This window comes from Giraffa tippelskirchi, chromosome Y, assembly GCF_054371585.1.
Source record: "Giraffa tippelskirchi isolate mGirTip1 chromosome Y, T2T-mGirTip1v1.2.pri, whole genome shotgun sequence".
In the NCBI taxonomy this organism is placed as follows: domain Eukaryota; kingdom Metazoa; phylum Chordata; class Mammalia; order Artiodactyla; family Giraffidae; genus Giraffa; species Giraffa tippelskirchi.
Genome location: NC_137290.1, coordinates 5,720,291 through 5,745,258, shown reverse-complemented (window position 1 = coordinate 5,745,258; position 24,968 = coordinate 5,720,291). Strand labels below are relative to the sequence as shown.

Below are 24,968 nucleotides of genomic sequence, written 5' to 3'. Positions count from 1 at the left end.
GGGCTAGGGGTTGGCTATCTTCATCTAGGTTTGACATAAAGTGGAGCAGCTTCCCTGATAGCTCGGTTGGTACAGAATCCGTCTGCAATGCAGGAGACCCCGGTTCGACTCCTGGGTTGGGAAGATCTCCTGGAGAAGGGATAGGCTACCCACTCCAGTATTCTTGGGCTTCCTTGGTGGCTCTGCTGGTAAAGAATCCACCTGCAATGCGGGACACCTGGGTTTGATCTCTGGGTTGGGAAGATCCCCTGGAGAAGGGAAAGGCTACCCACTCCAGTATTCTGGCCTGGAGAATTCCGTGCAGTGTACAGTGCATGGGGTCGCAAAGAGTTGGACACAAGTGAGTGACTTTCACTTTCACTTTCAGAGCAGTTTAGTGGGCTTCCCAGGTGGCACTAGTGATAAAGAACCCACCTGCCAATGCAGGAGATGTAAGAGATCTGGGTTTGGTCCCTGGGTTGGGAAGATTCCTTGGAGAAGGTCGTGGCAACCCATCCAGGATTCTTGCCTGGGAAATCCCATGGACGGAGGAGCCTGGCAGGTTACAGTCCATGGGGTCGCAAAGAGTTAGACACGACTGAAGCTATTGAGCATGCCTACAGGCAGAGCAGTTTCTTAAGCCTCATTCTGTAAAACATAAATCCTACAGATAGGACTAAGAGATGATGCCTGTTAACTGAAGTACAGTTGCCTGTCAAAGGAAAATATTAACTTGATTTCTTCTGAAGTTGGGAGATTCTGAACATCATTTCTCTTGTAGAGCAGAACTTGTAACCCTTTTATTTATTGAGTTACTTTTCTCGGAGGCAAGCAGGTTTCTTACCATAATGCAGTCTCTACCAGGGCATGTTGTGGGTCTCACTTGTCCAGCACGGCATCCCGAGCACCTAAACCAGTTCTTGATCCAAGAGCTTTTTCTTAAATATGTGTTTAACATGGAGAGAGAAGACTTGATTGTTTTCTCAACTCCATGGACTGTAGCCTGCCAGGCTCCTCTCTGTCGATGGGATTTTCCCGGCAAGAACACTGGAGTGGGTAGCCATTCCCTTCTCCGGGAGATCTTCCCGACACAGGGATCAAACCTGGGTCTCCCACATTGCAGGCAGGTTGTTCTTTACCATCTGAGCCACCAGGTATTAATATTAATTAATCAATATTTGTCAGCAGTCCTGTGGAGGCTCTATTGAGCCTGCGGAGAATTCTGGGGATCTTGGTATCCCTACCTTTCCGTCTCATGAATGAACTGTGCCCTTTCTCTGCTGTGGGACCCCACCGATCTGTTTTAGGGGCCTTAAACTCACTAAGGAGGGCTCTTAAGACCAGCAAGGAACAAGCCCTTGTGAACAGCCCACTGTTTGCCTATCAGCGTGCCTTCACCTGCGTTCTTTCCAGTGCTGCTCCTGGACTAGAAATGTGATGGGTTCCAGCCCAGCGTGTATTTGTTGTGATGGAGATGGTGTTGACCGTTGGGCAGATTTGCTGGTCTTAAAGCCGGAAGACTTGGATTTGAGTCCCAGCTTTCACCTGACATCCTTAGGAGAATCAAACAACAGTGTACCTTTAGGTGCACCGAGCATGCTCCCCAAAGCGGCCCTGCAGAGCGTTTGTTTTTCTGAGCCTTCTCTTGAGGCTATTTTTTTTTTTTTATGCTTTCCATTGTGCTTTGGTAATTTAGGAAGAGTGGAGACCAAATACTTAATTTCTGTATTTTAAAATAAGAAGTGTTTAGTTTTATCTTTTTTTCATAAAATAACTGAGAGCTCTGATTTGCTGAAGTGTAGCATGCTAAAAAATTTACATTCACAGGACTCTTCTCCTTGGGAGTGTTTATGGAAAACTGATCACCACCGTGAAAACGTTTTTTATGGAAAACTGATTGCCGAAGAATTGATGCTTTTGAACTATGGTGCTGGAGAAGACTCTTGAGAGTCCCTTGGGCTGCAAGGAGATCAACCCAGTCCATCCTAAAGGAAATCAGTCCTGAATGTTCATTGGAAGGACTGATGTGGAAGCTGAAACTCCAATATTTTGGCCACCTGATGTGGAGAGCTGACTCATTGGAAAAGACCCTGATGTTGGGAAAGATTGAGGGCAGGAGGAGAAGGGGACGACAGAGGATGAGATGGTTGGATGGCATCACTGACTCAACGGACAAGAGTTTGAGTAAACTCCGGGAGTTGGTGATGGACGGGGAGGCCTGGCGTGCTGCAGTCCATGGGGTCGCAAAGAGTCGGACGTGACCGAGCGACTTTCACTTTCAGGTAATCTGATGGTAGAAGCTGGTCTGGGCAGCTGAAGACGGTAGTCTCCAAGCTTTGATTCAGTGCCCTCTTAGGAAATGAGATATAAAGATGGATCGGTGTTGTGAAGGGCATTTGTATATGTCTACCTTCCAACATAATTTAACATTCAACTAGGCTGATTGAATGAATGCGTAGTATATATCAAGAACTCTTTTTTTGAGAGCAGCACATGAATTTGTTCTTATTTATGAATCTTTAATCCTTGCACTGTTGTTGTCGTTACAGCTGCAGGATCTTTCCCAGAGATTTATATCCTCTTTCAACATTTATTGATCCAGAATTAGACAGTGCAGATTTAGAGCTTGAAAAGTATATGAGAGAGTCAGAGAAGCTTGGAGTTATGATCGTCCCTTTCAAGGATACTCTTAGGGGAAACAGGTCCGAAAGGGTCAGCTCTGATGACCAGGCAAGGTGATGGCAGGGAGGCCGAGATTAGGTGGGAGCAGCGATCTTTCTGGAAATTTCTCCTCCTACTTAACTGTGCCCATGCATGACTTTGTGGCTCAGGGGAGGCGTGGTGGGCGGGTCACCGGTGACAGTATCGATAGCTCTTGCAGATATTAGCTGTTGTTTCTGTCATTTACTCAAAGCTGACGGGCTGGGACACCTGTGCACATGGACATCTTTGTTAGACCTGGATGAATTCCGCTCAGACTCCAGTAGCTCCCAGACTTACCACAGCTGTGGGGCCTGGCCAGTACCTGCCAGGCCCAGGAAAGCAAGAAGAGGCAGGCCACGGGGCCTGGCGCCGCTGATGGGCTCCTGGAGCTAGTTGCCATAGGTAAGAGACATGGGACTTCATGCCTGGGGATTTTTGAGGCAAGGAGGAAAGTATGGCAGAAATGGGGGTTTAGTTCAGTTCAGTCGCTCAGTCGTGTCCGACTCTTTGCAACCCTATGGACTGCAGCACGCCAGGCCTCTCTGTCCATCACCACCTCCCAGAGTTTACCCAAACTCATGTCCATCCAGTCGGTGATGCCATCCAATCGTCTCATCATCTGTCGTCCCCTTCTCCTCCTGCCTTCAATCTTTCCCAGCATCAGGGTCTTTTCCAATGAGTCAGCTCTTCACATCAGGTGGCCAAAGGATTGGAGTTTCAGCGTCAGCATCAGTCCTTCCAATGAGTATTCAGAACTGGTTTACTCTAGGATGGACTGGCTGGATCTCCTTGCAGTCCACGGGACTCGCAAGAGTCTTCTCCAGCACCACAGTTCAAAAGCCTTAGGGAAGCCCTAGGCAGCCCATTTTGGTCATGACACTTCGTAAGTCAGAATGGGGATGTTAATGAATATATTTGAATCATGCAATGTTTGTCCTATGACTGGTTTGCTCCACTTAGCAACACATCCTTAAAATTCATCCATATTGACACATATGACAGAATTTCCTTGTTTAAGGTGGAATAATATTTCATTGTATGTATATACCGCCTTTTTTTCTAATCCATTCATCTGTCGATGGGCTTTAAGTTATTTATGTTGATGTGTGGCTGTGTGTTAGGTGCTCAGTCATATCTGACTCTGTCCCCCATGGACTGTAGCCCACCGGACTCCTCTGTCCATGGGGTTTTCCAGGCAAGAATACTGGAGTGGGTTGCTGTTTCCTTCTCCAAGGACTCTTCCTGACCCAGGGATCAAACCCGGGTCTCCTACATCGCAGGCAGACTCTTTATCATCTGAGCCACTAGGGAAGCCCATTTACATGGACACATCTTGGCTACTGTGGATAGTACCTCGGTGCACATGAATGTGCTGTTATCTCTTTGAGATGTGACTTCAATGCATTTGCATCAAAACCCGGTAGTGGTTTGGCTGGATTTAATCAACAGACGTAAATCTTCAGTAAGGCAAGACAAAATGACTTCTAGAGGTCTATTCTCCAATGTGGTACCTAGTGTAGTTATACTGTATTGAATACTTTAATAGGGTAGCTCTTTTGTTGGGCTTTCCTGGTGGCTCAGTTTGTAAAGAATCTGCCTGCAATGCGGGCAACCTGGATTCGATCCCTGGGTGGGGGAGATCCCCTGGAGGAGGGCGTGGTGACCCAGTCCAGTATTCTTGCCCGGAAGATTCCCATAGACAGAGGAAGCTGGCGGGGCGACCGTTCACGGGGTCACAAGGTGTCGGCCACGACTGAGTGACTAAGCATAGCACAGCGTAGCTCCCAAGTGTTCTCACTACAGTAAAGAAAAAATGTAAAAGGCTGTATTTGAACCATAGTGTGTGCTGTGCATTTGAATCCTTGGTTTAGTCTGGACCCCTGGGACACAGGGTTTGTGATCTCCATCTAATAGATAGGAGAAGTGGAGTTCCCAGAGGATGGTGATTTGCTGCAAGTCACACAGCTGATCAGTGGCACAGATGCGAGGCAAACCCAGGATTTTTGACTCCCGAGTCCACGTTTGTGGCCAGCTCTGAATAAATGGAGAGGGAGCCCAGAAATACACTGTCGGGGCAAATAAACTCAGATGCTCTGGGGAGAGGCAGTGGGTTAAAGTGTTGGTGTAGGAATGTATTGCCTGCTGAATCTCCAGGAAATTTCTCATTTTCACCCTCATGCTTTGCAAATGGATGCCCTGAGACTTTGCTGAAAAACATTTTCTTGGCCTCCTTTGAATTTGCTCAATGTTTAAAAAATCTTCTGTCGGTATTGGCTGACTTTAGAATGTAGCTGCAGGACTGTGTCATGCAGACAGGGTTTGTGGTAAACAACTTCCTTGTATCCTTACCGTCTCTGTTATATGCTTTTATTGCCTTTCTGGCTTGCTCGTCTATATCTTTGCCAGCCAGCTCAGGGTGGGGCCTGTTTGGCCTCCCAGATGTCACCAGAGAGGCTGCCTTCTGAGACTCCTCTGTGGCATCGAATCCCTGTTTCATCTCCAACTTGGGACTAAGAAGAGGTTCGCGTTTCTACCCCTAAAACTATCCAGAACAAAACAGTGGTGATACTGGTATTCCTAGATCTAGATCTTCAGCATATATATGTGTAAGAAATTAAGTTGAAAAAGTTTAGAATGCCAGAACCAAAAGGATAGACATAAAGATGAATCTTAAAAAAAAAAAAGAAAAAGACAAATCTAGTTGTCTGGGTCATCTGCTTTTAAGACAGACACCAGACTCTAGTGTAATTTCCCCATCTAATTACCCAGAAATAGTGTGCTCACCCCTGCCGAGAGCAACATAACAAGCGCTAGAAGTTACAGAAGTTACATGCGTCCATCCGATGGTGGTAACCGTCAGCTTTATCCAGGTCCTTTGAACGAAGGTGGGTGGTATTTTAGCTGGTCTCAGTGAATTCTCAGAAAGATAGACATATCTGGTTCTGACCCACCAGCCCGAACCCAAGCCATCCTGGCCTGCTACTGGGATGAACAGTACCAGCTCCACTTGGGAGACTGCTGGACCTTCAGACTCATTGAGTGAGTGAGTGGGTGAAGTTGCTCGATTGTGTCTGACTCTTTGCGACCCTATGGACTGTAGCCTACCAGGCTCCTCCGTCCAAAGCATTTTCCAGGCGAGAATGAGTTAAGCCGGATCCCAAAGACACTGAATCTGAAGCTCGGAGACAGAGCCCAGGGATCTGGTGTGGAAAAGCCTGTTGGTTGGTGCTGACCCCCGCCAGAGCCTGAGAACCAGCCCCCTGATGAGACTGATCAGACCCCAGGTTGTTCTGTGGTGTCCATAGTGGCCTCTCATCTAAGAAGATGCCAGTATCTGCGGCCGCCCCGGGGTCCACCTTCACTCACAACACTTAGTGGAGACTCAGGTGTGATTTGTCACTGAGGACCCTCAGGGACATGTGGGCCCTAGTCAGGATCAGAGAACAGGAAAACATATGAATTTCTGGGATACTGTGCCCAGTGTGAGAACTGGAATTAACTCAGTGTTTCCAAACATATCTCGATATTCAGTCATGACTTAGGATGAAAGTTATGACCAGCCTAGACAGCATATTAAAAAGCAGAGACATTCCTTTGCCAACAAAGGTCCGTCTAGTCAAGACTATGGTTTTTCCAGTGGTCATGTATGGATGTGAGAGTTGGACTCTAAAGAAAGCTAAGCACCGAAGAATGGATGCTTTGGAACTGTGGTGTTGGAGAAGACTCTTGAGGGTCCCTTGGACTGCAAGGAGATCCAACCAGTCCATCGTAAAGGAAATCAGTCCTGAATATTCATTGGAAGGACTGATGTTGAAGCTGGAACTCCAATACTTTGGCCACCTGATGTGAAGAGTTGACTCATTTGAAGAGACCCTGATGCTGGGAAAGATTGAAGATGGGAGGAGAAGGGGATGAGATGGTTGGATGGCATCACTTACTTGGTGCACATGAGTTTGGGTAAACTCCGGGAGTTGGTGATGGACAGGGAGGCCTGGCGTGTTGTGATTCATGGGGTCGCAAAGAGTCCCACACGACTGGACTGAGCTGAACTGAGTTGGGGGTGTGAGGTGCTGAAAAATTTCCACATGTGGACGAGGAAGAGGCTTCTGAGGGGAAGGGAGTGTGGCCAGGTTAGGAGGCAACCCTCAGGGGTGGGATGGACAGGGAGGCGGGAGTGGAGGGAGACCCTCCTGTCGGCTTAGCACCCACACAGTTGTTCCCCTTAGAGGCATCTTTGAGCCATTCCTGGACCTGGCCCCCTTTCTGCAAGAACAGCATCAGCAAAGCTCCAAGCAAGGCCAGTCTTGCCTTGGAAACTGGCTCCATTCCAGTGCTTTCTGCAGGTTAGCTCCTGCTCTCTGATTCCGGGACTTGGAGCTGTGGGTCCAGCCTACTCGAACCTGCAGCATCTAGTTATGCTTTCTGACCCCACAAAATCACTGCAGATTGGGATTGCAGCCATGAAATTAAAAGACGCTTATTCTTTGGAAGGAAAGTTATGACCAACCTAGACAGCATATTAAAGAGTGGAGACATTACTTTGTCCACAAAGGTCCGTCTAGTCAAGGCTATGGTTTTTCCAGTGGTCATGTATGGATGTCAGAGTTGGACTATAAAGAAATCTGAGCACAGAAGAATGGATGCTTTTGAACTGTGGTGTTGGAGAAAACCCCTGAGAGTCCCTTGGACTGCGAGGAGATCCAACCAGTCCATCCTAAAGGAGATCAGTCCTGGGTGTTCATTGGAAGGACTGCTGTTGAAGCTGAAACTCCAGTCCTTTGGCCATCTGATGTGAAGAGCTGACTCATTGGAAAAGACCCTGATGCTAGGAAAGATTGAAGGTGGGAGGAGAAGGGGACGACAGAGGATGAGATGGCTGGATGGTATCACCAACTCGATGCACATGAGTTTGGCTGAACTCAGGGAGTTGGTGATGGACAGGGAAGCCTAGTGTGCTGCAGTTTATGGGGTGGCAGAGTCGGACACGACTGAGCCAGTGAACGGAGCTGAAGATGACTGATAAGTTCTACTGTTGAATTCTTCACAATGGCAAGGTAGGTGACTACCAACACCTCAGTGTCACACATGAAGGGATACGGGGCAGGTATTTCCATGGAAGCTTACAAGTCAAAGGTCAGAGAGATCCCCTGTTTCAGCATCATGCAGAAGAGCTTCTGTTGGAAACATAACTGTTTTGAATCTTAGGGCAAAGGCCTTGCCCCTTGCCAAGGGTAAGGACTGTGTAGAGTGGATACACAGTGCCTTTTTAGCTAGGGTCAGAAAGGAAGATGTTTCCTAGAAGCAGCCTGCCTCCTCTGTTATTTCCAGCATGTTAACATTGTTTGCAAGCGACTAGAATTTTTTTTCCCAAACTTAAGTGATAACTTAGGACTGGCAAAGAGCATGCTGTGTACTAATCTGAAATGCACAGCGTGATGTGTGCAACCCTGCGTTCACCTGTTGTCACCAGTTCCAAGGTCAAGTCCAGCCCCTGTCCAGCACCCACGATGTCACTCCTGCTCGCCTCTCTGTCCACACCAGCCTCTGTGTTCCTGATTGCTCTCCCCACCTACTAGTATTGCGTGGCCTTGAACCTTCACGCCAGCAAACCCAGCGAGTTTGTGAGCTAGACTCTGCCTGGAGTCTCCCCCCCGCATCACGTGAGGTCAGTGACAGCCACCCACATGAATGCGTGGATTGCTAGCTCCTTGTTTATTAGTGGGAAGCACCTTACATGGTTTCTCTTGGAGAGGGAAATAGTGAGAAGACAAATTAGTTCTACTGGACTTAGATGGGAAGGCAAGAGTTAACTAAATGAGTCAACCCTAGGTTTTTGGTTATGCAAATAAATACCCCAAGCGGGAAAATATCCTTGGCTCCCAGACTTCCATAATAGTCTGTTTCTGCTGCTTTTAGGTTCATAGGGTCTCTTGACTGAAGGGTGGCTGCTTGATTCCAATGGTTGAATGGGTGGTTGAAGCTGAGGCTCCAATCCTTTGGCCACCTGATGCAAAGAACTGACTCATTGGAAAAGACCCTGATGCTGGGAAAGATTGAGGGCAGGAGGAGAAGGGGATGACAGAGGATGAGATGGTTGGATGGCATCATGGACTGGATGGACATGAGTCTGAGCAAACTCCGAGAGATGGTGATGGACAGGGAGGCCTGGTGTGCTGCAGTCCATGAGGTCACAAAGAGTTGGACATGACTGAGCGACTAAACTGAACTGAATTGAAGCTCCCAGCTTGGGGGTCCTGTTTCATGCTTTGATATCCTGCACCTGAGTTATCCCAGTCTTCCTGAATCTCCTCCCCCAAGCTGCCTGGCACCTAAATGCCATCACCTGCTTTCAACCCCTGGTTTCTTCTCATGTATTGTCGTCTGCAGATGTCCCACCCTTTCTGCTCAAAGGGATGCCTGGCTGACTGTGGCTTTGAAGGAAGAGGGTCAGTGCTCTCCGGGCGTTACTTATACTCTGCTCACGTCCTCATGGCGACCCCAGGCTGGTGTCTGAGGAAGCGCTTTCTTCAACAGCGTGGATGACTGTTCCCCACAAAGTACACTGGAGGGACCCAAGGAACCCTTTCCCCATTGTTATGTGGCAGGGGATTTCAGCGGGGGGGGGGGGGTATGTGTGTGTGTGTGTGATTTCTGTCCCTTCTTCATTTCAGCGTGGTGTGTGTGTGTGTGTGTGTGTGTGTGTGTGTGTGTGTGTGTGTGTGATTTCTGTCCCTTCTCCCCAAGGGAGAGAATATCAGGAGAAACAGCTGGGCTGGTGGCAGGGAATACTCCATCTAGTAGGTTTAGGCCAGGGATGGTTTCCAGCGTTGAATGCACAGGATAGACTCTGACAGCAAAGGATTATCTAGCTGCAATGAAAAAGAATGAAATAATGCCATTTGCAGCAACTTAGATGGACCTAGAAAGTGTCCCACTAGGTGAATTAAGTCAGAGAAGGAGAAATATCTTATGACATCCCTTATACGTAGACTCTGAAAAGAAATGATGCAAATGAATTTACAAAGCAGGGAGACTCACAGACTGAGAGAATGAACTTAAAGTTGCCTGTACACACTGCTGTATTTAACATGGAGAACCAGCAAGGACCTGCTGGACAGCACAGGGAACTCTTCTCAATACTCTATAATAACCTTATGGTTCCCAGGGGGAAGGATGCGGGAAGGGATAGTTAGGGAGTCTGGGATGAACATGGACACACTGCTGTATTTAACATGGAGAACCAACAAGGACCTGCTGTCCAGCACAGGGAACTCTGCTCAATGTCATGTGGCAGCCTGGATGGGAGGGGAGTTTGGGGGAGAATGGATACACGTACGGCTGGGTCCCTACAAGCTGTTCACCTGAAACTGTCACAGTGTTGTTAATTGGCTATACTCCAATATAAAATTAAAAGTTAAAAGAAGAAAAAGAATTACCTAGCTTCAGAAGCCCAGACTGACAGGTTTGAGGGACCCTGTTGTAAACTACTTGGGATATAAGCCTCTTTTGAAAATGAAGGCATAGGTGAGATAGACGGAGAGACAGATCAAGGTGAATTGTCACATCCAGAAGTTACAAGCTTAATCGGCAGGGTAAGGAGCGGTTTCACATACACACTGAAGACAGGCTAAATTGGTAAATGTAGAGCAGGGTGAACATAGACAATTAAAAATTACCTAAGTATCATGGAGGTCTGGAAATCTTAGGAGGACACTCTTAGGACTTTGAATAAATTTGAAAGCTGCCAGTGTAACATTTCTGCAGTAAACCAATCTCTATTAAAAAAAAAAAAAAAAAAAGCAAACAGTGAAGGACAGCCCGGAACTTGGGGAACTTCTATTGATCTGTAGGTACATTACCATATGTATTCATACTTTGTATCAGCCGACAGTGTCCGAGTATGGGAGACACCTTATTTGTGATCCTAAGTCAGCTGTATCACAGCAAAGGCAAAATCAGCAAACACCTACTTGTGCCGGATTTTAACAAGGGACTAGAGTCTTGGAAAAAAGAACCTTTCCCATCATCAGCCATGCATTATTGAAGGAAGCTAACAGAGCACCAGGAGTTAAGCAAGCTGTTTCTCCCCGCCCGCTCACTTTGTCACCTAGCTCTGAGGCTTCCCGTGGGAGATACAATTTGTGACTGTGTTTCAGCCACAGATGACTCCTGCTGAAGAAGCCTAAAGGTCCCTCTCTGCCTTCCATAACTGAGATGGAGTGTAAGGGAGGCTGTCCTTGAAAGGAAAAGTTAAGCCTGAATGCTAGGATTCTGCAGCAAGAGAACAGCTTGACATTAGAAGTCAAATTGTGGAACATTTTTGGACCATGCACATCACTGTTTGCTTTTGTTGGCAAGGTCAGCTTAAAGCAAGCTAAGCACTTTGAAGCATTTTGTTTAGAGAGGAGGAATGAGAAATTCATAGACTTTGAGTCAGAGAGGACTTCAGAGGTGTTAAACTGGTTTATTTAGGAAGGGTCCTGGGCCGGGCTGAGGATTCTCAGTTCGGTTCAGTTCAGTCGCTCAGTCGTGTCCGACTCTTTGCGACCGCATGGACTGCAGCACGCCAGGCCTCCCAGAGCTGACTCAAACTCATGTCCATTGAGTTGGTGATGCCACCCAACGATCTCGTCCTCTGTCCCATCACCTTCTCCTTCCGCTTTCAATCTTTCCCAGCATCAGGGTCTTTTCAAATGAGTCATAAGTAGGAAAGTACTTTTGTTTCCTTTTATTTATTTAAGAGCCATCATGGGGATCTCTGCCCCTCGTTCTTATTCGATGTGAAATCTCTTGGGGATGTCTTTTATGACATCTTACTTCTTTTACCCTCATCAAGAGGCTTTTTAGTTCCTTTTCACTTTCTGCTGTTGGAGTGGTATCATCTGCATATCTGAGGTTGGGCCTCCCTGGTGGCTCAGAGGTAGGGAATCTGCCCCCGAGGAAATGGCAACCCACTCCTGTATCCTGCCTGGAGAATCCCACGGACAGAGGCGTCTGGCAGGCTACAGTCCATGGGGTCACAGAGAGTCGGACACGACTTAGTGACTAAACATTGAGTTTTTATTACTGAAAGACTCTTATTTGGTTGTTAAGCCTTGGTGCTGTCCATCTTGAACTTAAATTTCTTCCTGATGTAAAAACTCTTTCCTCCTGCCAAACCCTGGAGCTGGCTGGACTTGGGGTCCTGGGGGCCTGGAGGGTGTGGTGATGAGGGTAGGAACTGTACCCTGGCCCTGTCTCTTTCTTCCTTGGCATAGGTGTCAAGATAAGGGGGGAAGAGGGGAGCTTGTCTCCCTGGCTGCCCCAGGCTGAATGTTTGCAACCCTCTCTATTGTCTTTGGCACCACTGGCCTGCAGATATTTCAGTACAAATTTTCACCCACTCTTTCCTTCCATTCCTTTATAACAGGACCTCACATACTTCAAATTTCAGTTTCCCTGATGTTGAAGAGTCTGTCTACCAGTAGGAGTGATAATAATAAAATATGAACTATTTATACCTAGAATCAGCTCTGCCCAATGCATATTCCACCTCACAGACACAGAACAAGCTGTAATTGCACACATGGCTGCTCTGGTGAAGTTCTAGGAAAATGCTTCCTTTTTGTATTTTGCTCTTCTATTTCCACTGAGGATTTCCACTGAATATTAGCATATGAGAATCCCCGGTATGCTTGTTTGATGTTGACCCCAACTTGTCGTAAACTCAGTTGACATGGAACTCTCTTTAGCACACAAAATGCTTTACACCCATATTGCATAAGCCCTCGAATACGTATTCATGTACATCTATCAACAGAAATCATGTAACTGGACAACTTGTACAACTTATACTGTTACTAATTTTGACTATTGTAAGTTATAGACAAAATTACAAATTTTGCTCCAAGTCCTGTCTGGCAGACTCATCACCTGTGCGATCAGGGTTCCCACAAAGTTTCCAGGGTTGAGATTCTACCTCTCTGAGTTCTAGACCACTTGTGGGTTTAACCACCGATCTGAGCCATTCCCGGCGCATCATCTCATCTTACTAGTGGAAGGGGACCATTTTTTTCTTTTTTACAAATACCTCCCCTTGTGTGTCATTTTCCTGTTTAGTTTCTCTCCATCATCCAACCTCAAACACACACAAGAACTAGGTAGCGTGTTGCCCCAGGGTGGGAGAAAACCTGATAAGAGGTTTAAAGCTTGATCTTGTGGAAGAGAATTTACTAACTTCTTTCATCTTCCTTTTCATCATGATTTCAGGGGCTCCGCCTGGAATACCTGCCTCCCGGAGGGCAGGGAAGACTGAGGCCTGCCTGCAAGCAGTGGCCAGGAGGTAGGACAGATAAAAGTAAAACTCTTAGCCTCAGAGCCTACCTGTGTTTACTGAAAGGTCCTCACCGTTCCGACCAACCAAGTTGGCTTAGGTCAGTTTGCAGTATTGGGTGCTCCCACCAGACTGATGCAGAGAGCAAGAACCGATCACACATAGGCTGTTAGAAGGTTCAGATGTCTCCAGAGGAAATCAACATGTTAGTAATCTTCTGGGCAACCCAGAAACGCTGAAGGGGACTGAAAAAGTTAGATAGCAGGGATGTTGATAATGTAGCTTATGTGCATGAGTGTATGTTCAGTCCTGTCTGACTCTTTGCGACCCCATGAACTGCAGCCCGCCAGGCTCCTCTGTCCATGGGATTTCCCAGGCAAGAATACTGGAGTGGGTTGCCGTTTCCTTCTCCAGAGGATCTTCCCAAACTAGGGATGGAATCCAGGTCTCCTGCATTGCAGGTATATTCTTTACCATCTGAGCCACCAGGGAAGCCCAGTTTGCAGAATCTTATACTTCCTTGTTCACAAACACATATATCAAACAGCACTCGTGTCTTTAATTAATATGCCTTCTGGTGTGTATTTCAATAACAACGTTAGAAGTGCCTGAAAATTACCTCTGATGTGTCAGTTCCTGGTTATGCCGAGTAAATCACCTCTGGTATATGAGTTTAACTGAGGCCCTGGTGCATATTCACTGCACTGTGATCTACTCAGCAGTTTTAAAAGTAGATTACCTCATGGGCAAGACAGCTCACCACCCTCAGAATAAATACTTCAGTATGCTCCTCAGGTGTTGAGGCTGTGACTGCCACACAGAGTCATCGTGGTTGGAAAGGCATTCAAGTAAGTTACGTGAGGTTCCTTATTATTGGACTGCTTCCCAGGTGGCACTAGTGGTAAAGAATCTGCCTGCAATGCAGGACACTTCAAAGGGATGTGGGTTTGATCCCTGGGTTGGGAAGATCCTCTGAAGGAGGGCGTGACAACCCAGTCCAGTCTTCCTGCCTGGAGAATTCCATGGGCAGAAGAGCCTGGTGGGCTATAATCCATAGAGTTGCAAAGAGTAGGACACCACTGAAGCAACTTAGCATCAGTAAGTCAGTCAGTTCAGTCGCTCAGTCGTGTCCAAGTCTTTGTGACCCCATGGACTGCAGCATGCCATGCTTCGCTGTCCATCACCAACTCCCGGAGCTCACCCAAACTCATGTCCATTGAGCCGGTGATGCCATCCAACCATCTCATCCTCTGTCGTCCCCTTCTCCTCACACCTTCAATCTTTCCCAGCATCGGGGTCTTTTCAAATGAGTCAGGTCTTTGCATCCGGTGGCCAAAGTACTGGAGTTTCAGCTTCAACATCAGTCCTTCCAATGAACACCCAGGACTGGATCTCCTTTAGGATGGACTTTTTGGATTTCCTTGCAGTCCGAGGGACTCTCAAGAATCTTCTCCAACACCACAGTTCAAAAGCATCAATTCTTCAGTGCTCAGCTTTCTTCACAGTCCAACTCTCACATCCATACATGACTACTGGAAAAACCATAGCCTTGACTAGATGGACCTTTGTTGGAAAAAGTTAACATTTCACTTTTTTTTTTATCTTAGTTGAGGAAACTGTTGAGTCTGTTTTCAGCAGATGAGAAGTCACTGGATTGAAATGGTTGGCTTCTCTCAGGCCTCAGGAGCTTGCTGTAAGAATTTTCAATTAACAGAAACCAGCTATCTTGGGTTGGAAGATAGGAAAATGAAAACAGAAATAAGGTGGAGTGAGGCAGTTGTTCTGGAAAGATAACGTATTATCAACTTTTGGAAAAGGTGGTAGAAAGATAAACAAGTCTTGGACAACTATATTCTAGTATGGGATTTATTAGGAAAACTGATTGCTTAGGCAACTCTGGGGAAAGTGTATCCTGTGGTGTTGGTGATATGGGGACGACAGGAGATTTATAGCCAAGGCTTATAACTCTTGGTTATGTAAATGTTACTGACAGTCTCTACTATTTATGCAGGCATGTGGTAAGCAGATAGCCCAGCTTTGAAAAAATAATCCTGCTGCTGCTGCTGCTAAGTCACATCAGTAGTGTCTGACTCTGTGCGACCCCATAGATGGCAGCCCACCAGGCTCCGCTGTCCCTGGGATTTTCCAGGCAAGAGTACTGGAGTGGGGTGCCATTGCCTTCTCCGAAAATAATGCTGAGTACGTCCCAAAGCAGATAACTGAAATGAGGAGGTGGTTTCTTTTATCTTAACAGAAAATGCCTCATTAGAGTGAGATATGTTTCGACACTTTTTTTGTGTCCTTTTCTCACCAAAAATTTTGACCACAAATTCTGTAAGAAATAAAACAAAAATCAAAAACCAAAAAACCCCAACACTTTGGGGCACTTTACTCTCTGAACAAATCTATAGTATTTGGGATTTGTGTGTGTGTGTGTGTGTGTATCTATTTTACCTTCTGGAAATAGACTGTCAACTCCTTGGGTTGTTGTCTTTGTCTCTTATTTTTTTAGAATCACACATGTGCATTTTTATGACCAAAAAATATTTTCAGAGATGATCTGGTAAATGAACAATTTAGAGATGGAAGAAACAAGAGGAAGAATGTCTTGCTGCTTGTCCAGGTCACTAAGACCTTCAGTTGAACCTTATGAAGTTGCTCTTTTGCAAGTCAAAGCAAGTCCAATTGGCAGTTTCACATAGCTCAGTTGGTAAAGAATCCGCCTGAAATGCAAGAGGCCCCGGTTCGATTCCTGGGTCGGGAAGATCCGCTGGAGAAGGGGATAGGCTACCTACTCCAGTCTTCTTGGGCTTCCCTGGTGGCTCAGATGGTAAAGAATCTGCCTGTGATGTGGGAGACTTGGGTTCGATCCCTGGGTTGGGAAGAACCCCTGGAGAAGGCAAAGGCTACCCACTCCAGTACTCTGACCTGGAGAATTCCACGGACTGTATAGTCCATGAGGTCGCAAAGAGTCAGACACAACTGAGGGACTTTCACTTCACTTCACTTCACTTCATATTGATGTATATAAATGGCTAGGGATAGAACCAGGAGGGGAATGCCATGTGGGGTGCATGAAACATTTTGTCACCTCAGATATTTGCATGAACACCATCATAACATAAGTATCTGCTGATGGATTAAGAGAAAACTCAGAAGTCTCCAAATTAAATGCTGTTTTCATGACCTGCTGAGTTTCAGAAATGACTTGTTTGGGGAAAAAAATTAAGTAGGAAATGAACATTTGAGGTTGACCTTTTATGCAGCTGTGTTCTAAATCAGTACGTTGAAACATATTTTGGAAACTTAATGGTTCTCTTGTTCTTCCGCTGAGTATATTGTGACCTGTTAACTTTGTTGCTTCAATTTTTCATGACTAGAAATGGAAATAGTTTAGTTTAGAACTGTATTTAATTTAGATTTTATTTATTTAGCTTTTAGAACCAGCATTACAGAGATCTATAAATATCTCTGGAGCCCAAAGGTGAATATGTTACATAATGACCGATTACTGGAGGGATGGAGAGGTGGGCAAAGATGGTAACAGTATGTTCTTTTTAGGAGAGGTGGAATTCTGAACAAGTCTTACTCTGTAAACCTACAATTATGTTGTAGTGACTTTAAATTTGTTTCCATAGTGGGGATTGAGCTACTGCGGGTCCTTCTAGGGAGTTTTAAGACTGGCTTTTCTCTCGTGGGGGATGTTCATGTAATGCTGATGAAACTGGCTGACCATTTAGTTTTGTACTGATGCATTTGACTCACGTTCAGAGACCAAAATCAAATGAAATGAAATGGCTTTTACTGAGCTTTTGCTAGAGAAGCTTTCCCTTTGTATATCAGTAATGAAAGGTCAAAGAGAATAGAGGATTAGAAAATACAGGTCAAGAATGAGTGATTCAGTGTGAAAGTGAATTTGAATCAATAGCTTAAGTTGCTCTATGGCTAATGTGACCTTCTTGATTAGATAACGTATTCATGAGAAAGGAGTACCTACTGTTGGAGCTTATTTTTTCAGATCTTCAGTCATGTCTGTAATTAATGTCCGTTCTCATAGTTTAACTTCATTTTTAAATGATGAATGGTTATTCTTTGCATTTGATTGACGACTGTTGCTGGAGATCCTTAGAACCTAGACTGGGTCCTTAATTTCCATGCCTGTTTCTATATATTTAAATGTGTAGATTGTAAAGCACTTACAAAGGTTCAGTGTTTTAAATTTATGATATATCAGTTATTTTGCTAGTCTTGATAAATTATTTTTACGATTCAATTTTATCTCTACTATTGCCTTATTATGGAAGTGTTATTATTGTTGATGAATGTTAGTCATTCCATCGTGTCCAACTCTTTGCAACCCCATGTACTGTAGCCGCCAAGCTCCTCTGTCCATGGGATTCTCCAGGGAAGAATACTGGGGTGGGTTGCCATTCCCTTCTCCAGGGGATCGTCCCAACCCAGGCATCAAGCCCAGGTCTCCTACATTTCAGGCGGATTCTTTAGCATTTGAGACATCAAGAAAGCCCCTTACTACAGATACCTCTTAAAAATTTTATTGGTTGTCCTATGGTTTAAAATGTGCTCCTTTTATTAGTTAAAATCTACCTACAGACAATAGTGTAACACTTCAAGTGGCATAAAGACTTTATCGCAATATCCCCACTTCCCCCCTCTCAGCATTTATGCTATTTTTTGGAATATATTTCACTTTTACATATGCTATAGACACACACTATGTTGCTTCTATTTTTTTCCTGAGAAAATGAGTGGTCATTCAGAGTTCTATTTTAAAACGTATCTTCTACACTTCTTTTTTCTCTCTTTTATTGGAGTATAGTTGATTTACAATGTTGTGTTAGTTTCAGGGGTACGGCAAAGTCAATCAGTTATTCATATACATATATCCATTCTCTTTTAGATTCTTTTCTCTTATAGGTCATCACAGAGTGTTGAGCAGAGTTCCCCGTGCTATACTGTAGGTCCTTGTTAGTTATCTATTTTATATATAGTGGTGTGTATACGTCCATCCCAACCTCCCGATTTATCGTCTGTCATTCCCCCCTTATAATCATAAGCTTGTTTTCTACATCTGTGACTCTGCTTCTGTTTTATAAACAAGTTCATTTCTACCATTTTTTATTTAGATTCCACACGTAAGTGATAATCGTGTGATATTTGCCTTTGTCTGACATACTTACCTCAGTATGGCAATCTCTAGATCCATCCATCTTGCTGTACAAGGCATTATTTTGTTCTTTTTTTTATGGCTGAGTAATATTTCATTGTGTATATGTACCACATCTTTTTTCACTTCTCCATTGATGAACATTTAAGTTGCTTGCATGCCTTGGCTGTTGTGTATAGTGCTGCAGCCAACACTGGGGTGCGTGTTATCTTTTCAAATTATAGTTTTCTTTGGATATATGCCCAGGAATGGAATTGCTGGATCACATGGTAGTTCTGTATTTAGTTTTTAAAGAAACCTCCATACACTTCTCCATAACGGTTGTACCAATTTACATTCTCACCAACAGTGTTAGGAGAGGTCCGTTTTCTCCACACCCTCTCCAACATTTATTATTTATAGATTTTTTGGTGATGGGCCTTCTGAATGGTATCAGGTGAGGGCTCATTTTAGTTTTGATGTGTGTTTCTCAATTTAGTGATGTCGAAGATCTTTTCATGTGCTTTCTGGCTATCTGTATGTCTTCTTTGAAGACATGTCTATTTAGGTTTTCTGCCCAGTTTTTGATTGGACTGCTTTTTTTTTTTTTTTTTTTTGATAGTCAACTGCATGAGCTGTCTCTGTATTTTAGATTAACTCCTTGTTGGTTGCTTCATTTGCAAATATTTTCTCCCATTCTGTGGGTTGTCTTTTTGTTTCTTTTGCTGTGCAAAAGACTTTAATTAGATCCCGTTTGTTTAGTTTTGTTTTTACTTTGAATTACTGTAGGAGGTTGGTCAAACAAGGTGTTGCTGTGATTTACATCAGACAGTATTCTGCCTATGTTTTCCTCTAAGAGTTTTATAGTATCTGGTCTTTTAGGGTATTTTTAATTTTTTTCCAATTCTGGAAATCCTCATTTCTTTGTTTAGAATCCGTTATCATACCGTTTTTATCTAAAGCTCTTGTTTTAATATTTCTTGTACCTTACATCTTCTGGTAATGAAGATTTTCTCCGGCTGAAAGTTTTTATTTCTGTCATTTTGGAAGCTGTTTTCTCTGGATATAGAGTTTGGACTGACAGTTTTTCTTTTTCTTTCTTTTAGCATTTTAAAGATGTCACACCATCATCTTTCAGTTTTCATAGTTTTCTCATGAGAAGTCTGCTGTAATGCTTATCTTTATTCCTCTGTGTAATTGTATAACACAAACCAACCCCACCCCAGCCTGCTACCTTTAAGATCATCTCTTTATCTTTAGCTTTTACAGTTTGATTATATTGAGTTTAGTCAGGTTGTCTGTGTGTTTATTTTTATTTTAGTTAAAGTATAGTTGACTTATGTTTTACTTTATTAGTTTGGGGTATATAGCATAGTGATTCAGTATTTTTACATGTTGACCCCATACCCATAATTTGTCACTTCCCCTTCACTCTCCCCTTTGCTAACCACTTGTTTGTTTTCTACATAAGCATGTCTGTTTCTCTTTTGCATATTCATTCATTTGCATTATTTTTGAGACTCCACATGTAAGGGATATCATACAGTATTTGCTTTTCTCTGACTCATTTCACTAAGGACAGTATTCTCTCGGTCCATCCGCATTGCTCTGAAAGGCATTATTTCATTTATTTTTATGGCTAAATAATATTCCATTGTATGTATGTTCAGTTCAGTTCAGTCGCTCAGTCATGTCCGACTCTTTGTGACCCCATAGAATGCAGCACGCCAGGCCTCTCTGTCCATCACCAGCTCCTGGAGTTTACACACACTCACGTCCATTGAGTCGGTGATGCCATCCAACCATCTCATCCTCTGTTGTCCCCTTCTCCTCCTGCCTTCAATCTTTCCCAGCATCAGACTCTTTTCAAATGAGTCAGCTCTTTGCATCTGGTGGCCAAAGGATTGGAGTTTCAGCTTTAGCATCAGTCCTTCTAATGAACAGTCAGGACTGATCTCCTTTAGGGTGGACTGGTTGGATCTCCTTGCGTATCTTATTTACCCATTTGTCTGTTGACAGGTACTTGAATTGCTTCCATGGCTTGGCTATTATAAACAGTGCTCTTGTGAACATTGATGTACATATAACTTTTCAAATTACTGTTTTCATTTTTTCCAAATATACTCAGGAGCTAGGTTGCTGAATTACATCGGATTAAATAGTTTGGTTTTTAGTTTTTTGAGGAACTGCCATACTGTGCTTGATAGTGGCTATGCCAACTGACATTCCCACCAAGGGTCTAAGAGGGTTCCCTTTTCTGCACGCCTTCTCCAGCATTTCCTATTTCCACACTTTTCAACGATGGCCATTATGAGCAGTGTGGGTTGGTACCTCCTTGCGGTTTTGATTTGCATTTCTCTGATAATTAGCGACGATGAGCATCTTTTTGTTGGCCATCTGCATGTCTTCTTTGGAGAAACGTCTATTCAGATGTTGTGCCATGTTTTGTTTGCGTGGTTTGTATTTTTGTTATTGAAAGTCCTCCATTTCTTCATGCATGTTTTCCACATAGTCTGCTATACTTTGAGCATATTATTCATAGTTATTCTCAGATATTCATATGAATATAAATACATATATTCATATAAGTATTCACTGTGTGATAGTTTCTAGCCTATGACTGTCTCTTCATTTGCTTATGGTGATTACTGTTTCTCTTGAGCACATGTGTGTGTATTTCTCCTTTGCTTTGCTGTGTGCCTCACTTTCCTTTTAACTGGGTGCTAGACATATGTAATGTGTAGATAAGTATGGACTGAGATAAATAATATTTATGCCTGGAACGGACACGTGTCTTCTAACACTAAGACATTGGCTTGTGGGTTGAGTCCGTCTGGAGAGCTGGATATTTTTTATTTTTCCTGGATATTGCTGGATTTTGTTGTTGTTATGGTGTAACTTTAGTGCACCAGGAGCTTCAGGTTGCTCTCGCATCAGCTTTTGCTCAGGATCGATACTGTCTTCCTGGAGGATTTTTCTCAGTGTCCACTCTCAGTTTCAGACATTCCTTGTATTCCTGCACCACAGAGAGGGTTTCTGGCTTTTTTTTTTTTTTTTTGCTTTGAACCTCCTACATTCTATTAATACCATATTTCTCAAGTGTTAAAAAATTTATAATTTATTTTTATTTATTTTGGGCTGCTCTCGATCTTTGTTGCTGTGCGTGGGGTTTCTCTAGTTGCAGTGGGTGGTGACGACCCTCGAGTTGCGGGCTTCTTACTGCGGTGGCTTCTCTGGTTGCTGAGCGCCGGCTCTAGGGTGCGTGGGCTTCGGTAGTTGCAGCTCACGGGCTCAGGAGTAGTGGCGCACAGGCTCAGTTGCCGCGTGGCATGTGGGATCCACCTGGACCAGGAATCGAACCCATGTCCCCTGCACTGGCGGGCAGACTCTTAACCGTTGGACCACCAGGGAAGTCCCAGTCACGTATTCTTGATGACTGGTTTTGCAAAAGGTTGTAGGGCATTCAGAAAATTCCAAGGCACAGTCCCTGCCTCTCATGAGCTGACGCATCACAGGTGAAGGATGAAACATAGCTCCGTAGAGCTGTGGCGATACAGACAAGCTGTGATGTCAGCCCAGGGTTTGTGAAGCGCATAACAATCATAGCAGGAAAGTAAGTCTCTGGTTGAGCTTGATCATGCACTCTCTCTCTCTCTCTACCATTTTTAGCAAAAATGGTTGGACTTTGCAAAGTTCTCTACCTGGATAAGTTGTCAAAGGTAAGTTTCAGGGCTGTGAGTTTTCACGGTGGTCCAACAGACTTTAAGACCCGTTAACCTCATGTCCAAAACCTGATGTGTGGGTTATCCTCAGGGGTTTTAGGAATGTGCCAGGGATCTGAAAAGTTATACAATAAACAGCTTATCTATCCATAGACCTCAGGCTATGGTTTAAATGACAGCATGTAACATCCTGACGATATTAAAACTTAAAATTTTCCGTATTAAAACTCGCCTATATGTATGACTTGGAGAAGTTGTCAAAGGCAAAATTTGCATTAATTTCTTGAGATAAATCACATGTTTAAAAAAATACAGTTACTTTGAAAGAAATCCCACACTGGTGGTGTTGCTGTGGCCTTCCGGAGGTATGTCCCTCTATCTCTGGTGCTGCTGGGAACACTTGGAGGAAAGATTTAAGAAGCTCCTAAGTTAGTTAGGGCTTCCCTTGTGGCTCAGCTGGCAAAGAATCCGCCTGCAATGCGGGAGACCTGGGTTCGATCCCTGGGTTGGGAAGATCCCCAGGATGAGGGCATGGCAACCCACTCCAGTATTCTTGCCTGGAGAATTCCATGGACTGTATGGTCCGTGGGGTCACAAAGAGTCGGACATGACTGAGCGAGTTTCACTTTTACTTTCTTTCACTTCAGGTTAGTTAAGGGCTTCCCTGATGGCTCAGGTGGTAAAGAATCTGCCTATGATGCAGGAGACGCAAGTTAAAGTCTGGGGTCAGGAAGATTCCCTGGCGAAGCAAAGGGCAACCCACTCCAGTATTCTTGCCTGGAAAATTCCGCTGGCAGAGGAGCCTGGCGGGCTACAGTCCACGGGGTCGCAGAGAGTTGGACGTGACTGAGCGACTAACACTTTCACTTTTCACTTATACTAAGTTAGTTAAACCTCTCATTGATGTTCTGTGTTCTGTCTCTGACCAGGGATGGGGGTGGGAAGAGACACGGAGAGGAATATTTCCCTAGTGTGAATACTTGTGTCCTTTTAATAAAAAAGCAGGTAGGTAGGTAGAAGGGTGGGACGTTTCTTTTGTCTGCATACCTGGATCATGAGCCCTTTTCCTAAAACGTATACCCGCTAGATATGAAGTGAAAGGTGAGAGGATTTGTGTTTGCTCTCGATCCAGCAGTTTCAGGATGGCAAACTGATCTGAAAGGAACCCTTTAATTTTATTGTTACTTAGCACGTATCATCCACAGTTCATATTAGCTTTACGAGTTTTATGTTTAACTCACAGGTGGGTTAGTTTCTGTGTTTGGAACACAGTGACTTCCCCCCCCACTACTTCTAAACAGAAAAATAAGCGCGGTCACCTCTGCAGGTTTGGTCCGAAGCATCTTCTGCATGAAGGACATTTTCGTTACAAGTGACAGCAGAGTCCTTAGGGGCCTTCACTGCTATTCTTGTCCTGCTTTTGACAGGAAGCACTTGTGGTGAGAACTGGATGATCGATCCCATCAGGAGGTACCTTCTAGCACATATTTACATCCATCCATGTACACAGAGCAGCAGTACCGTCTTCTGAATCACAGGTCATACTCACTGGGACTCCCTAAGCTGACTTGAGATTAAACAGGGGAAGATATAATAGGGGAAACAGACCACTTCTCAACTCCCAGTATCTAGGGTATATTTTCAGAAGGACGAGTTCCATTTCAGCCTTCCATTTCAGAAAGTTGTGTTCCCCACTTTGATCTAGGAGAAAATCATAGCCTAACATTTGGAAGTATTATTTTTAGAATGTAGAAGGTTTAGTTTATCTAGTTAATACTCTTGCTTAGGTAAAATGCTACTCAGTTATTGGTGGCTCACCAAAATACTTATTGCTAGTTAAGTTTGAAATCTCAAGGTATATGTCCTAGTGCTCAAGAAGTATTTTTTAATTTTATTATTGTACCTGCAGCTGTTCAGCTTTACTTTGGTGAGTCATCCAAGCTATATTATTTCTCAGTTTACAAATATCCTTTCTTGTATGGAAGGCACATGCAACAGAAAATTGTACCATTGTGCAATCGTAATTGTAATTTCTGTATTGTAAGAGAAATACAAGTTCTATTTAGAGCAGATAGGAAATTTCTTCACTGCATTTTACCCAACAAGCCTTTATGTATATGTTATCTTAGAACAGAGAGAGTCAGGACTGCTGTCTGTACAAATACCTGGATCCCTGAAAACTTCAGGAGCTCTAGGACTTAGATATTTTCATCTCCTCTCTGATTCTGAAAGACATTTGAAGGAGATGAGCGTGATGTTTCTGTAACTTTGGATACAGTATCCTGTAACATAGAATACAAAGAGGACCTGGAAAGAATTTAGAGAAACTGTGCTTTGGTGACAGCTGACAGAAGAGTCACCTCTGCTTTTTGATTTCCCAGTTATTCAGGTTGATCACCTTGGTACTTGGATGGTGTCACCGACTCAATGGACGTGAGTTTGAGAAAACTCTGGGAGATGGTGAAGGACAGGGAAGACTGCCATGCTGCAGTTCATGGGGTTGCAGAGAGTTGGGCACGACTGAGTGCCTGAACAGCAACGAGTCTTGGTACAGGGGCTCTGCAGAGGGTGAAGTAAGGTATTCCTTTAGGTATATAATCTAACATAATGAAGACGGTCACTAGTACCAAACACAATGTCATTTTTACCTATTTCAGAGAGGTTGTCTGACAACTTTCTTTCCATTAATAGGTTGACTATATTTTCTCCTTTCTAGAAATTGTCTTGTTTGATTTTCATATAACTGTATTCTTTTCACACAGTGTCTTATTTTTGTTGCGGCGGTTTCTATGGCTTTGGAAAGCAGTTTATTGCTTCTTGCTGAAATATCAAGTGTCCCATTAGACTTTATATGTCCAACTCCGAGGAAGGGTTTTGGCCTTTTTACTTCTAGAACTACATAATAACACATTTATGTTGTTTTAAATCACTGTTTGTTGTAATTTGTAACAGTAATCATAGGAAACCAATAACTAACATCTAAAATATATTTCCTTTATTCTGTCTATTATCCCTCTTCCCTTGCTAGACTGTGGATGCTAGGAGGGCATACAAGTTTAACTATTTTATTTCTTACTATGGCCCCAGT

General features: G+C 44.1%; 1 protein-coding gene across 1 annotated transcript in view; it reads left to right on the top strand.

Annotated features, from left to right (window-relative positions):
- The window catches only part of LOC145537669 (uncharacterized), a 233,688-nt gene that overhangs the window by 186,717 nt on the left and 22,003 nt on the right, over nt 1–24,968 (top strand). Inside the window, exon 6 of the mRNA XM_081568521.1 lies at nt 12,931–13,003. The gene's annotated coding sequence lies outside the window, so the exon portion shown is untranslated. The remainder of the gene's footprint in view (nt 1–12,930; nt 13,004–24,968) is intronic.